This window comes from Oncorhynchus mykiss, chromosome 30 (assembly GCF_013265735.2).
Source record: "Oncorhynchus mykiss isolate Arlee chromosome 30, USDA_OmykA_1.1, whole genome shotgun sequence".
NCBI lineage: Eukaryota > Metazoa > Chordata > Actinopteri > Salmoniformes > Salmonidae > Oncorhynchus > Oncorhynchus mykiss.
Genome location: NC_050570.1, coordinates 12,546,442 through 12,563,500, shown reverse-complemented (window position 1 = coordinate 12,563,500; position 17,059 = coordinate 12,546,442).

The window sequence follows — 17,059 nt, the reverse complement described above, 5'->3', positions numbered from 1 at the left end:
ACTGAAGTCCCTGTGCAGACTGGAGGTCAGGAAACAGCTGACATTGAAAATAATGAATGACTCCATGATCTTGAGCTCTGACCTTCTCTCTCAACTGAAGATCGAGTTGATGTACAGGGAGAATGATCTGTATGGCCGAAATGTTGGGAGAAGAGACACCAGTGAATTTCCCGCCATGCCACCTTACTGACTATGGAGCTTGTATTTGTTTCAATTGTTGAGCATATTGTGCATTTCTGTTTCACATGGTTTTACATATGTTTTTAAGCTTATTAAATGTTTTACATTACATTTCATATATTTTACTTTTGTTTTTTTCCTTTTTTAAGTGCAGGATAAAACAAAACATGCCACCTGTTGGCAAACCAACCACACAACATTCATAAGCAACAAATCCAAACAATAAAAGACAAAACAACACTAAGAAACAATTGTGACAATAATGATACAGTTAGCTCCTTTACGGTGCTAGCCAGGTTGTGAGCTTGGGCTTGGAAAATTAAATTAAATGGGTGCATCGTTTCAGACCTGTACAGGCCATCAGAGATGCACCCAGAAAAAAATATATAATAAGGAATAATGTATCTCCTCACATCTAAAATAACCATGTTGGAATATCAGATTACATATAATGATTGCTTATGTCCAATAAGGTGTCTCCCAATCCTGGCCCCGGTGGCACAAAGAGACGCACACCCCTCTCCAACACACCCGGTCCCCACCAACCAACTCATCTTACCTTTGATTGGCTGACTCAAGTTTTTATTTATTTATGAATTAAATTTGTTTGGACAGGGACATTGCACACCAAAAACATGTCTCAGAAGTGAGATGCGTTGCACCAGATTTAACTAACAGCTAATTTACATCTGCAATGTTTAAGTGCTAAGGGATGTTTTACATTAGAGATTGGATAAAGACTTCTTTCTGTAAAATGTCAGCCATAAAGCAATAAGTAAAGTATGGATGTTTGATAATCATCCTTTAAAAGTGAATTTATGCTGCAGCTATTGCAGTTCTGATGAAGCTTCTGAGAGATCCTATTCCGTTTCAGCACAATAGTTTGAGCCATCTTTGTGTCTCCAGAAAACAAACTACTGGATTTCTTTCTAAATGTTAATCAAATGTTAACCCTACCCACCAGGGAGCTCTTCAAGCCCATTTCATGGTCTGCCAGAGAAACCGGATCTGATGTGAACAATTATCTTTCTGACAAGTCTAATATTTGCCATCTGGTATGAAAACTGTCTCTATTCATTAAAAACTCTGTCATTATTACTGTTGACATTATGGACTATAAGTGTATATAAGACACAACATTTGGATGTTGTGGTATGGCCTGCATGCTAAACACACGACTTCAACAAGAACAGGTGACACCTAATGTGTATGTGTGCGTTGATCGAGAGGGAATTCAGTTCAGGCATGACAATAATTGCACACTACAATCTCTCCTGCTAGGCTGGGTAGTTCCCGTAATTTCAACAGAACTAGATTACACAGGTTAGAATTAAAATCTGCCTGACTGATGAATAGGACAATATATCTAATAAAACAGAAAATGTGGTTCAGATGTTTCTGGAGCCACGTGCTAACATTGCTATTTCCTCTGAATATATGGATCCAGACAACATGGATGAAGATAAACTACTGAGCATTCGAGTCCAAAAAATAATAATTGTCACCTTTAGAGATTGTCACCATGATAAATGTTCACTTCTGAAAGTACTGTCCTGCATGTTCAACAACACTGTCATTGTTGAGAGCAAAATTATATGAACAACTAACATTATGCCTGCTTAAACATTAAACAGGATCTCCTCTGCTCTGATATTCTCTGTCATTAACATCTGAAGATCAAAAAGGCCATGGAGCAAGGTGAGTGTTCTGATTACTGAGGTCATGTAAACATCATATTCACTTTTAGTGTTTGACGTGAACGATTGACCAGCTGGATAGCCATTTTTGCAACATGATATTACGTTTGCCCTCTAAATGAATGCACGGCCCACACAAAGCAATCCATGGCTGTATATCTCCCACTACTGATGTAATGTACAGTATGCAAACAAGAACAATGTAATTAAGTTGCTAAGCGACTAGAAGTATCACAGAGAAATAAATAATTAATAATAATTAACAGGACAAATATGAGGGGGCACGTGCCCCCTATGGGCATGACGCCTCTTGCTGACAAACTTATGCTCCTGTGAAAAGTGGTCATTCATTTGGGTACATTCTCCACAAAGGTGACATACTCCCACTACAGAGCTGCCAGAATTTCCAGCAGGCTTCAGTGAGGCAGGTGACAGGGGCTGGTACACTCTGCACAAGACAGCTGTCCAACCTCTGCTGCAGGTGCTGGAGATAGTGCTGTATGGTAGAGTATTACAGAGAAATCACCTCCTGGGCGTATCTAGTCTCCGTCAGTAGAGTATGTTGTAAGGGTTGTGGCTACGGTTGTGGCTACAGCTGTGGCGGTCACGAAATTTTGTCAGCCGGTGATTGTCAAGCAAATAACTCAATCTCGCGGTAATTGCCCGTTAATTAACATAAACACATTTATCATCTCCTGGCTTCCACACATAGCCTGCAAGTGAACATCTACATTTGAAAAAGTCTAATAAATGTAGCCTACACCTTCACAATAAATATATTATTTATTTTAGACAGGTCTAAAGAAGCGTATGAAGAAAATTTAGAATAGCATACTCTGAGTTGTCCTTATGTTAAGTCCTGATCTGGCTATGTCATATGGCTGTGGACTACAGTTGTTAATTTAGCAGACAAGATTTGCTTAGAATTCAGTGGCATTATTTTATATTATTTTATAGTATGAAGAATACAATTGAACAAAGCTGAATAAAATAGAAAGGATATTTTCTCCAATTATTTGAGGGAGTGCGCACATGCAGCTATTCTGTGTTGAGAAGTTAACAAAGAAATAGGTACTCCTATTGTCATGTACTGTCATGTTGTGTCTTGTCTCTGTCCTTTCCCTTCACCCTGTCTCCCTCTGCTGGTCGTTGTTAGGTTACCTTTTCTCCCCCTCTTTCCCCCAGCTGTGCCTTGTCTCCTCCTAACCACCTCGTCACCCCTTTTCCCACCTGTTCCCTTTTTCCCTCTGATTAGTCCCCTATATCTCTCTCTGTTTTTGTTCCTGTCCTTGTCGGATTCTTGTTTGTTGTGTTTCATGCCTGAACCAGACTATCGTCATGTTTGCTGTAACCTTGTCCTGTCCTGTCGGAATCTGCCGGTCTATCTGAGCCTACCACAGTTTGGTTATTAAAGAAGCTCTGTTTAAGTTAGTTCGCTTTTGGGTCCTCATTCACTCACCATAACAGAAGAATCCGACCAAGAATGGACCCAGCGACTTCGGATCCTCTCCACTCAGCCGTCGGGATCCAGGGAGCGATGCTAGGCAGACACGAGCAGGAAGTGTCTGCTGCTCGACATGCCGTTGAGACCCTGGCCACCCAAGTCTCCAACCTCACAGAACAGGTTCACCATCTCCGCCTCGATCCACCGGCCACTTCCAGGGCTTTCGAATCTCCGGAGCCCAGAATCAATAACCCGCCGTGTTACTCTGGGGAGCCCACTGAATGCCGCTCGTTCCTCACCCAGTGTGATATTGTGTTTTCTCTCCAGCCCAACACTTACTCCAGGAGCACTGCTCGTGTCGCCTACGTCATATCTCTCCTTATTGGACGGGCTCGTGAGTGGGGCACGGCAATCTGGGAGGCAAGGGCTGAGTGTACTAACCAGTATCAGGACTTTAAGGAGGAGATGATACGGGTTTTTGATCGATCTGTTTTTGGGGAGGAGGCTTCCAGGGCCCTGTCTTCCCTATGTCAAGGCAATCGATCCATAACAGACTACTCTATTGAGTTTCGCACTCTTGCTGTCTCCAGTGGCTGGAACGAGCCGGCCTTGCTCGCTCGTCTTCTGGAGGGTCTCCGCGCAGAGGTAAAGGATGAGATTCTCTCCCGGGAGGTTCCTTCCAGCGTGGATTCCTTGATTGAACTCGCTATTCGCATTGAGCGACGGGTTGATCTTCGTCACCGAGCTCGTGGAAAGGAGCTCGCGCTCTCCGTCGCCCCCCTCTCCGCATCACTACCATCTTCCTCTGCCGGCTCGGGTGCTGAGCCCATGCAGCTGGGAGGTATCCGCATCTCGACTAAGGAGAGGGAACGGAGAATCACCAACCGCCTCTGTCTCTATTGCGGTTCCGCTGGTCATTTTGTCACTTCATGTCCAGTAAAAGGCCAGAGCTCGTCAGTAAGCGGAGGGCTACTGGTGAGCGCTACTACTCCTGTCTCTCCTTCAAGATCCTGCACTACCTTGTCGGTCCATCTACGCTGGACCGGTTCGTCAGCTTCCTGCAGTGCCTTAATAGACTCTGGGGCGGAGGGCTGTTTTATGGACGAGACCTGGGCTCGGGAACATGACATTCCTCTCAGACAGTTAAAGGAGCCCACGGCCTTGTTCGCCCTGGATGGTAGTCCTCTCCCCAGGATTCAGCGTGAGACGCTACCTTTAACCCTCACTGTTTCTGGTAATCATAGTGAAACCATTTCTTTTTTAATTTTTCGTTCACCTTTTACACCTGTTGTTTTGGGCCATCCCTGGCTAGTTTGTCATAATCCTTCCATTAATTGGTCTAGTAATTCTATCCTCTCCTGGAACGTCTCTTGTCATGTGAAATGTTTAATGTCTGCTATCCCTCCTGTTTCCTCTGTCTCTTCTTCACAGGAGGAGCCTGGTGATTTGACAGGGGTGCCGGAGGAATATCACGATCTGCGCACAGTGTTCAGTCGGTCCAGGGCCACCTCTCTTCCTCCACACCGGTCGTATGATTGTAGTATTGATCTCCTTCCGGGAACCACCCCCCCCCCCGGGGTAGACTATACTCTCTGTCGGCTCCCGAACGTAAGGCTCTCGAAGATTATTTGTCTGTAGCTCTTGACGCCGGTACCATAGTCCCCTCCTCCTCTCCCGCCGGAGCGGGGGTTTTTTTTGTCAAGAAGAAGGACGGGTCTCTGCGCCCCTGCATAGATTATCGAGGGCTGAATGACATAACAGTGAAGAATCGTTATCCGCTTCCTCTTATGTCTTCAGCCTTCGAGATCCTGCAGGGAGCCAGGTTTTTCACTAAGTTGGACCTTCGTAACGCTTACCATCTCGTGCGCATCAGGGAGGGGGACGAGTGGAAGACAGCGTTTAACACTCCGTTAGGGCACTTTGAATACCGGGTTCTTCCTTTCGGCCTCGCTAACGCTCCAGCTGTCTTTCAGGCATTAGTCAATGATGTCCTGAGAGACATGCTGAACATCTTTGTTTTCGTTTACCTTGACGATATCCTGATTTTTTCACCGTCACTCCAGATTCATGTTCAGCACGTTCGACGTGTCCTCCAGCGCCTTTTAGAGAATTGTCTTTTTGTGAAGGCTGAGAAGTGCACTTTTCATGCCTCCTCCGTCACATTTCTCGGTTCTGTTATTTCCGCTGAAGGCATTAAGATGGATCCCGCTAAGGTCCAAGCTGTCATTGATTGGCCCGTCCCTAAGTCACGCGTCGAGCTGCAGCGCTTTCTCGGCTTTGCGAACTTCTATCGTCGTTTCATCCGTAATTTCGGTCAGGTGGCAGCTCCTCTCACAGCCCTTACTTCTGTCAAGACGTGCTTTAAGTGGTCCGTTTCCGCCCAGGGAGCTTTTGATCTCCTCAAGAATCGTTTTACATCCGCTCCTATCCTTGTTACAACTGACGTCTCTAGACAGTTCGTTGTCGAGGTTGACGCGTCAGAGGTGGGCGTGGGAGCCATTCTTTCTCAGCGCTCCCTCTCTGACGACAAGGTCCACCCATGCGCGTATTTTTCTCATCGCCTGTCGCCGTCGGAACGTAACTATGATGTGGGTAACCGCGAACTGCTCGCCATCCGGTTAGCCCTAGGCGAATGGCGACAGTGGTTGGAGGGGGCGACCGTTCCTTTTGTCGTTTGGACTGACCATAGGAACCTTGAGTACATCCGTTCTGCCAAACGACTTAATGTGCGTCAGGCGCGTTAGGCGCTGTTTTTCGCTCGTTTCGAGTTCGTGATTTCTTATCGTCCGGGCTCTAAGAACACCAAGCCTGATGCTTTGTCTCGTCTCTTCAGTTCTTCAGTAGCCTCCACTGACCCCGAGGGGATTCTCCCTGAGGGGCGTGTTGTCGGGTTGACTGTCTGGGGAATTGAGAGGCAGGTAAAACAAGCGCTCACTCACACTCCGTCGCCGCGCGCTTGTCCTAGGAACCTTCTTTTCGTTCCCGTTCCTACTCGTCTGGCCGTTCTTCAGTGGGCTCACTCTGCCAAGTTAGCCGGCCACCCTGGCGTTCGGGGTACGCTTGCTTCCATTCGCCAGCGTTTTTGGTGGCCCACCCGGGAGCATGACACGCGTCGTTTCGTGGCTGCTTGTTCGGTCTGCGCGCAGACTAAGTCCGGTAACTCTCCTCCTGCCGGCCGTCTCAGGCCGCTTCCTATTCCCTCTCGACCGTGGTCTCACATCGCCTTAGATTTTGTCACCGGACTGCCTTCGTCAGCGGGGAAGACTGTTATTCTTACGGTTGTCGATAGGTTCTCTAAGGCGGCTCATTTCATTCCCCTTGCTAAGCTTCCTTCTGCTAAAGAGACGGCACAAATCATCATCGAGAATGTTTTCAGAATTCATGGCCTTCCGTCAGACGTCGTTTCGGACAGAGGTCCGCAATTCACGTCTCAATTTTGGAGGGAGTTTTGCCGTTTGATTGGGGCTTCCGTCAGTCTCTCTTCCGGCTTTCACCCCCAGTCTAACGGTCAAGCAGAACGGGCCAATCAGACTATTGGTCGCATCTTACGCAGTCTTTCTTTTCGCAACCCTGCGTCTTGGTCAGAACAGCTCCCCTGGGCAGAATACGCCCACAACTCGCTTCCTTCGTCTGCGACCGGGCTATCTCCTTTTCAGAGTAGCCTCGGGTACCAGCCTCCGCTGTTCTCATCTCAGTTCGCCGAGTCCAGCGTTCCCTCCGCTCAGGCTTTTGTCCAACGTTGCGAGCGCACCTGGAAGAGGGTCAGGTCTGCACTTTGCCGTTATAGGACGCAGACTGTGAGGGCTGCTAATAAGCGTAGAACTAAGAGTCCTAGATATTGTCGCGGTCAGAGAGTTTGGCTCTCCACTCAGAACCTTCCCCTTAAGACGGCTTCTCGCAAGTTGACCCCGCGGTTCATTGGTCCGTTCCGTATTTCTCGGGTCATTAATCCTGTCGCAGTTCGACTTCTTCTTCCGCGATACCTTCGTCGCGTCCACCCGGTCTTCCATGTCTCCTGCATCAAGCCCGTCCTTCGCGCCCCCGCTCGTCTCCCCCCCCCCCCCCCCCCATCCTTGTCGAGGGCGCACCCATCTACAGGGTCCGTAGAATTTTGGACATGCGTCCTCGGGGCCGTGGTCACCAGTACCTCGTAGATTGGGAGGGGTACGGTCCTGAGGAGAGGAGTTGGGTTCCCTCTCGGGACGTGCTGGACCGTGCGCTGATCGAGGATTTCCTCCGTTGCCGCCAGGTTTCCTCCTCGAGTGCACCAGGAGGCGCTCGGTGAGTGGGGGGGTACTGTCATGTACTGTCATGTTGTGTCTTGTCTCTTTCCTTTCCCTTCACCCTGTCTCCCTCTGCTGGTCGTTGTTAGGTTACCTTTTCTCCCCCTCTTTCCCCCAGCTGTGCCTTGTCTCCTCCTAACCACCTCGTCACCCCTTTTCCCACCTGTTCCCTTTTTCCCTCTGATTAGTCCCCTATATCTCTCTCTGTTTTTGTTCCTGTCCTTGTCGGATTCTTGTTTGTTGTGTTTCATGCCTGAACCAGACTATCGTCATGTTTGCTGTAACCTTGTCCTGTCCTGTCGGAATCTGCCGGTCTATCTGAGCCTACCACAGTTTGGTTATTAAAGAAGCTCTGTTTAAGTTAGTTCGCTTTTGGGTCCTCATTCACTCACCGTAACACTATATGCTTAGGTTAGAGTTATTAATGTAACTTTAGTTGTTCTACAAACATTGGGCTATATGTTTTGATTTTTAATACATTGTAAGGCTGCATGATGCGACTCTAATGATGATTTGAAAAAAAATGTTTGAAAGGCTAGAGCTCTGCTTGGTTTTGCTCAGGCTGTACAAACTTCATCAGTCTCTCATTCACAATTTAACAACTCGAATTTCCCGGCGGCATTCCCTTTGTGTGGCCATAATGCACCCTAAAAAAATCCATGCCCTTTGTGGCCAGTGGCCTTTGTGCTCTTGGCCTGAAGTGCTGCGTTGTACCCTTCTCCCTAAGTGCTGCGCGCTCCGAAGCACCTCTCATTCACATGGCTCTCCATCATGTGATCGGGTCTTACGCAACTGCGGAGTCCTTATCCAATTCTGAGGTGCATATTGAAGATATTGGAAGAACTGTCCACATTTAGTTTTTGTCAGCCAAAAAGATGAGTAGGCCTAACGAACAGAAAAAGCACTAGCCTATGTCAATCTACTATCCCCATGGTACAAAAGTTGACCTATTCTATTCTGTGGGAGAAATAAATATTCCAAACATATTCTGGGACAGTTGTGGCATGCAATAGATCCCAAATTTATACAACCAAGCATCAAAACACTTTTTTTACACAATTTGGCTGACCCAACAGATCAGAACTTTTAGCTTAAAATGTTGATAAACTATTAGGCTATTTCTTCACATTATAAGTGCTCTATAATTGAAAATGTTCAATTAGCGGGAAAACACCATTATCAAAAGTGACCACAAATGCGATTGTCACGACTTCCGCCGAAGTCGGCTCCTCTCCTTGTTCGGGCGGCGTTCGGCGATCGACGCTATGGCTTTCTAGCCATAGCCGCTCCATTTTTCATATATCCATTTGTTTTGTCTTGTCCCATACACACCTGATTTTCATTCCCTAGACATTCAACATGTATTTAGCCCTCTGTTTCCCATCATGTCTTTGTGTGTAATTGTTTGTTTGGTATTGTGGATTATTGTCGGGCGCTTTACTTTTGTCATGTTCCGTGTTTTTGGCACGTTATTGTTTTTACGTGCTGTGTATTTTGGAGCGGAATTAAAGTGCGCCTGTTCACTACACTCTGCTCTCCTGCACCTGACTTCGCCACCCGTACACACCTTTGACAGAGATTATGCATGTAATCCTTTTATTATAAAGGTACATTTTTATGGTGAAAATAATCTTCCCCAAACTCACACGCTGAATATGTATACCAGTTAGGCTCTACACCCCTTGTAAAGCAGATTAATTTGCTTAATTTTAAGACGTTATTTGGCCACTTTAGTTGTGATGCAAACCGTATCAAAATATATAGGCCTATGGGCTAGGCTACATGAGGTGTGCAACTATGATTCGAAAAAGTCACACAAAAAAGGCATTGTTTCTTGCCTTAAGCTGGGCATCATTCACAAGTGATAATATATAAACCACATGTGACAGGCAAATATTATCACCCATCAGAATATTCTTGATTTAATCTTGTCTTTACATATACTAAATAATATATGTGTGAAATTTGTTTTGATTTAGAATGGACCATTATCATGTACCTGTCTCGAAACAGGGGCAACAGAAAAAATACGTCATCTATGCACTTAAATAGTGAATGGAGGAAGCTTTTCCCGTGCTGCATTTTCCTGCCAGCCAGGTAGGCTATACTCCTGTTGTAAAGATAAGCAATGTTCTTAATATTAGGAAAGTTGAGAATTAAATTTAGTAGGCCTAGCCTATAGAAAGCTGATGGGATCCTCCTCTTTTCAGTAGAGGCCATCACTCTGTAATCTTGCGCAATTGCATAACCTATAGAAATGTTGGGCAACATGGGCTCTTATGAAGTGTTTGATTAGATTTCCGATTTCATTTGCATTGATGTCAGAGTGATTAGAGGTGCAATAGAGTGATGAGTACCAGGCAATTAGCAAGGTTGGTAGGCTACTAATGACCATCATCAGCAGCAGAGCTTGGAGAAGCCTAATTACCGTGACTCGTGACAGCCAGTAAGTAACACAGTCACCGCAACAACCCTAATTGTTGGTTTCGATTCCCGCTGAGGCACCCCTTTACGGAAAATGTATGGAGGCATGACTGTAAGTGGCTTTGGATAAAAGCATATGCTAAATGGCATACATTATTATGGACTGGGTATCTAATTAATCTACGACCGTGGATATTTACTGATTTAGAGACCACATGACTTGGACGTGCCCCTAGTATGAGGAACTGGAACTGGTTCATGATCTCTTGTGTTGTTTCCAGCAGCGTCTTTCAAGTTGGCCCTGGAGGAGAAGACAATAGAGCGAGAAACATTGCTACCTCTATCAGCTATGGCTGGTCTGGTGGATGATAAAGATGCTACTTGACCATGGAGTGTCTCCGCATGGTTTTATTTGGTCTCCCAAGTTTTCTGAGCAAAAAAATTAAAATACAATAAAATACAAGTATTCCCATGCATAATAGAGAGACATGTGATTGTATACAAATGTAAGCAAAGTTTGAAATTATTATGTTTAGTCTAACATATCTGTTTGAGCTTCTTCCTGTTCATTTGCGGTCTACAAATGATTTGTAATTATGTTTCAGCCCCCCGACCATCCGCTCAATGAAAAAATCGTCCCGCGGCTAGTTGATGATCCCTGGTATAAAGTCTGTGTCCTTGGCATCACAACAAGTATCATTGTTGGAATGACTCTTAGTATATTATTCCCCTGCTAATCAACATTTGTTGTTTTTCCCAGTCAGCTGTTAGATTTGGGTTGTAAGAAATGGCATAAGCCCTGATCACGAGAGGAGCCTGTGAGGAGCACGTCTGTTTGAAGTCTGTCTGAAGACTGCAGCAGTCGATTGCCATGCATGAGGCGGGCAAGGTGGTATCATGGAGCTGTTGTTGGAACATGGAGGCCAGGTCTCTGAGGCAGTTCAAGACAGAGTGACTACAATGGCCATTGCAGCAGAGTACGCCCACTCAGGTTCTTGAGATCCTTATTCATAATGGTGAAATAACAACAGCTCCATCTTGCCCCCTGATAGGCTAGATGGAACTTTCAACATATTGCATAAACCAACTCAAACCCTTCAGACTCACATGCCCATGGGGTAAGGTGTGCTTTGGTTTTTACACCGGATAAACCTACTGGAGTGTACCCCAAAGCTCAGTTGTCCTTTCCATACAATGCTGCAAATAACCTCTTAACTGAAGGGAATTCTAAATGAGTGAAACATTCTTGAAACACTCTTCCAAAAGTCATTAAACAGCCTTAGTGTAAACAGTGCTATCAACAGATGACAGCCTTTGTAAACCTGTGAATTCCTCGCACTTAATGCAGTTATAAATAGCTGGACATTTTCACCCGACTCAATAAGACTAATGCCTTGGAGCACTGATGCACACAGCTTGACAGTGTGCTGAGAGACCAAACAAACTACAGCATGGATCACCATGAGGCTGTCAGTTGAAATTTGTAAAATTATTAGGACAGAATAAAATAATAAAAAAAGTCCATGACCCCAAAGAGTAAAGAAAGGTACTGATTCTAATTCAAATAGACTACAATTTGCAGTGAGATAAGAGAGTTGTGAACTGTTATGAATAACTGGTAAGGTGTGAGGATCTTCCTACACACTCAATGTGACCCCCATCAAAATCGATACTGCTCACAAACAACTACACCAGCCAAGCTATTTTTTTATTTCCTCTCTCTCTCTCTCTCTCTCAAAAAAGGAAGTACCAGTGACTTGCTCAATACGGAAGTGGTCAGCTAACGCTGATGCTACGCTATAGGACTGTTTTGCGAGGTGACACTTTTAAGGAGCGGAACATTAATCCTGACACTTATAGGAACTCACGCTATGCCATCAGACAAAGCATCAAACAGGCAAAGCGTCAATACAGGTCTAAGATTGAATCCTACTACACCGGCTCTTATGCGCGTCGGTTGTGGCACGGCTTGCAAACTATTACGAACTACAAAGGGAAACCCAGCCGTGAGTTGCCCAGTGACGTGAGCCTACCAGATGGGCTAAATGCCTTTTATGCTCACTTCGAGAAAAGCAACACTGAAGCATGCATGAGAGCACCAGCTGTTCCGGACAACTGTGTGATCACGCTCTCCGTAGCCGATATGAGGAAGACCTTTAAGCAGGTCAACATTCACAGACAGATTACCAGGACGTGTACTCAGAGCATGCACGGACCAACTGGCAAGTGTCTTCACTGACATTTTCAACCTATCCCTGACCGAGTCTGTAATACCTACATGTTTCAAGCAAACCACCATAGTCTCTGTGCCCAAGAAAGTGAACGTAACCTGCCTAAATGACTACTGCCCTGTGGCACTCACGTCGGTAGCCATGAAGTCCTTTGAAAGGCTGGTCATGGCTCACATCAACACCATCATCCTTGAAACCCTAGACCCACTCCAATTCGCATACCACCCCAACAGATCCACAGATGATGCACTCTCAATCACACGCCACACTGCACTTTCCCAACTGGACAAAAGGAACACCTATGTGAGAATGCTGTTCATTGACTACAGCTCAACGTTCAACACCATAGTACCCACAAAGCTCATCACTAAACTAAGGACCATGGGACTAAACACTTCCCTCTGCAATGGATCCTAAACTTCCTGACGGGCCACCCCCAGGTGGTAGGGGTAGGCAACAACACATCTGCCACACTGATCCTCAACACGGGGGCCGCTCAGCGGTGCGTGCTTAGTCCCTTCCTGTACTCCCTGTTCACCCAGGACTGCGTGGCCAAGCACGACTCCAACACCATCATTAAGTTTGCTGATGACACAACGGTAGTAGGCCTGATCACCGACAACGATGAGACAGCCTATAGGGAGGATGTCAGAGACCTGGCAGTGTGGTGCCAGGACAACAACCTCTCCCTCAACGTGATCAAGACAAAGGAGAAGATTGTGGACTACAGGAAAAGGAAGGCCGAATATACGCCCCCATTCACATCGACAGGGCTGTACTGAAGCGGGTCGAGAGTTTCAAGTTCCTTGGTTTCCACATCACCAACAAACTATCATGGTCCAAACACACCAAGAAAGTCATGAAAGGGGCACGACAACATATTTCCCCCATAGGAGACTGAAAAGATTTGGCATGGGTCAACGATCCTCAAGCTGCAGCTGCACCACCGAGAGCATCCTGACCGGTTGCATCACCGCCTGGTATGGTAACTGCTCGGCATCTGACGTAAGGTGCTACAGAGGGTAGTGCGTACAGCCCAGTACATCACTGGGGCCAAGCTTCCTGCTATCCAGGACCTATATACTAGGGAGTGTCAGAGGAAGGCCCAAAAAATTGTCAAAGACTCCAGTCACCCAAGTCATAGACTGTTTTCTCTGCTACTGCACGGCAAGCAGCACCAGAGCGCCAAGTCTAGGTCCAAAAGGCTCCTTAACAGCTTCTACATCCAAGCCACAAGACTGCTGAACAATTAATCAAATGGCCACCCGGACTATTTGCATTTACACCCCCCTCCCTCTTTTGTTTTTACACTGCTGCTACTCTCTGTTTATTATCTATACATAATCACTTTACCCCTACCTACATCTACCAGTACCCCCTGTATATAAGCTCATTATTGTTATTTTATTGTGTTGCTTTATTCTTTCTTTTTTTAAACTTTAGGTTATTTAGTAAATATTTTCTTAACTGCATTATTGGTTAAGGGTTTGATAGTTAGCATTACGCGGTAAGGTCTACTACACCTATTACATATTGCACCCACTTCAAATCAAATCAGATCAAATCAAATTTGATTGGTCACATACACATATTTAGCAAATGTTATTGCAGGTATAAATAAATAAATAAATAAATAAATAAATATTAGATTGAGCAATTTCAGAGTGGCATTGACTAAAATGCAATATAATAGAATTATATGCATATGAGATGAGTAAAGCAGTATGTAAACATTATTAATTAAAGTGACTAGTTTTCCATTATTAAAGTGGCCAGTGATTTCAAGTCTATGTATATAGGGCAGCAGCCTCTAAGGTGCGGGGTTGCGTAACTGGGTGGAAGCCGGCTAGTGATGGCAATTTAACAGTCTGATGGCCTTGAGATATAAGATGTTTTTCAGTCTCTCTGTCCCAGCTTTGATGCACCTGTACTGACCTTACCTTCTGGATGACAGAGGGGTGAACAGGCCATGGCTCGGGTGGTTGATGTCCTTGATTGTCTTTTTGGCCTTCCTGTGACATCGGGTGCTGTAGGTAGGTAGTTAGCCTGAGGGCAGGTAGTTTGCCCCCGGTGATGCGTTGGGCAGACCACACCACCCTCTGGAGAGCCCTGCGGTTGCGGGCGGTGCAGTTGCTTTACCAGGCGATGATACAGCCCGAAAGGATGCTCTCAATTGTGCATCTGTAAAGGTTTTAGGGTTTTAGGGGCCAAGCCAAATGTCTTCAGTCTCCTGAGGTTGAAGAGGCGCCTTCTTCCCCACACTGTCTGTGGTAGGTGTACCATTTCAGATCATCAGTGATGTGTACGCCGAGGAACATGAAGCTTTCCACCTTCTCCACTGCGGTCCTGTCGATGTGGATAGGGGCGTGCTCCCTCTGCTGTTTCCTGAAGTCCACGATCAGCTCCTTTGTTTTTTTTTACATTAAGTGTGAGGTTATTTTACTGGCACCACTCTCCCAGTGCCCCCACTTCCTCCCTGTAGGCTGTCTCGTCATTGTTGGTAATCAGGCCTACTACTGTTGTGCCGTCGCCAAACTTGATTGAGTTGGAGGCGTGCGTGGCCACTCAGTCATGGGTGAACAGGAAGTACAGGAGGGGGCTGAGCACGCACCCTTGTGGGACCCCTGCATTGAGGATACATTTGGGTAGATATGTAAAAAAAAATCTGTAATTTAGTTTAAAATACTATACTGGAGTTGATTGCATTTAGATTAAAGGCACAATCAGTAAGATTTCCTCCTGTTCAATGGTCATTTCTATTAATGATTGATGGGCAGTGGGTTGGACGGAGAAAAGAGCAAGTGAATTGTTCTGTTAAATGGTTTATATATCATCCCAGTTTATAACATTCATAATTTGAAAATACACAACCAGTCATCAGTTGTTATAAATGTGTTATGTCATTCCTGAGAGAAATGCAATGGTCTTTGATGGTTCATGTGCAGTGTTACCACTTCTTCTGTAACACCTGCCGCTGAGTCAATCGACCCTGGGCAAAAACCGGTTGAATCAATGTTGTTTCCTCATCATTTCAACACAAAATCAAGGTGATGACGTTGAATGAAGGTGGAAAATGGATTGGATTTGCAAAAAGTCATCAACATAAGGCAATTTCGTAAATCTAATGACACGGTGAAATGGTTTGTTGATTTAACATTGAATCCCCGTTAGTTGACAACTCAACCAAGTGTAATTCAAAACTAGACGTTGAAATGAATGAAGTGCCTGGGGGGGGTCACTACAAAGGCACAGCAAAAATGTGCTACATACATCACAGAAATCTTAACTACAAACTGGCTGAATCTAGGCTTATGGAATATCCTAAAGATAAGCCTTGTCCCATCTTCGCCAGGATTGAAATGACTTGCAACAAAAATAGAACACAGTGGTATCTGTAACTGAATCCCCTCTAATCCCACCTGGCTGCTTCGTGTGTATCTTGGAACTGTTCCCAATTCATTCCAGTTCATTTTGCAGCTGTTCATAGCTAACACGTTTTCCCTCTAGTCTCAGAGAGAACCCTTATTATTGTTGTCTCATATCTTCAAAATTACAGTAAAAGTCATACATGGAGATTTTAACTGTGGAAATTGTAATTTAGACAAGATTCATAGGGCTGGGAATGGAGTCAAACCAAGGAGTAGTGTTACTATGTTATGAAAGTGACATATCAGATGCACTAGGACTGGGAATGGAGTCAAACCAAGGAGTAGTGTTACTATGTTATGAAAGTGACATATCAGATGCACTAGGACTGGGAATGGAGTCAAACCAAGGAGTAGTGTTACTATGTTATGAAAGTGACATATCAGATGCACTAGGACTGGGAATGGAGTCAAACCAAGGAGTAGTGTTACATTGTTACTATGTTATGAAAGTGACATATCAGATGCACTAGGACTGGGAATGGAGTCAAACCAAGGAGTAGTGTTACATTGTTACTATGTTATGAAAGTGACATATCAGATGCACTAGGACTGGGAATGGAGTCAAACCAAGGAGTAGTGTTACTATGTTATGAAAGTGACATATCAGATGCACTAGGACTGGGAATGGAGTCAAACCAAGGAGTAGTGTTACTATGTTATGAAAGTGACATATCAGATGCACTAGGACTGGGAATGGAGTCAAACCAAGGAGTAGTGTTACATTGTTACTATGTTATGAAAGTGACATATCAGATGCACTAGGACTGGGAATGGAGTCAAACCAAGGAGTAGTGTTACATTGTTACTATGTTATGAAAGTGACATATCAGATGCACTAGGACTGGGAATGGAGTCAAACCAAGGAGTAGTGTTACTATGTTATGAAAGTGACATATCAGATGCACTAGGACTGGGAATGGAGTCAAACCAAGGAGTAGTGTTACTATGTTATGAAAGTGACATATCAGATGCACTAGGACTGGGAATGGAGTCAAACCAAGGAGTAGTGTTACTATGTTATGAAAGTGACATATCAGATGCACTAGGACTGGGAATGGAGTCAAACCAAGGAGTAGTGTTACTATGTTATGAAAGTGACATATCAGATGCACTAGGACTGGGAATGGAGTCAAACCAAGGAGTAGTGTTACTATGTTATGAAAGTGACATATCAGATGCACTAGGACTGGGAATGGAGTCAAACCAAGGAGTAGTGTTACTATGTTATGAAAGTGACATATCAGATGCACTAGGGCTGGGCATTGCCAGGGACCTCATAATACGATATTATCACTATACTATATATGTATTGCGATTCAATACTGTGATTTTATTGTTATTCGATGTTCCAAACATATTGCTCACCAAATGT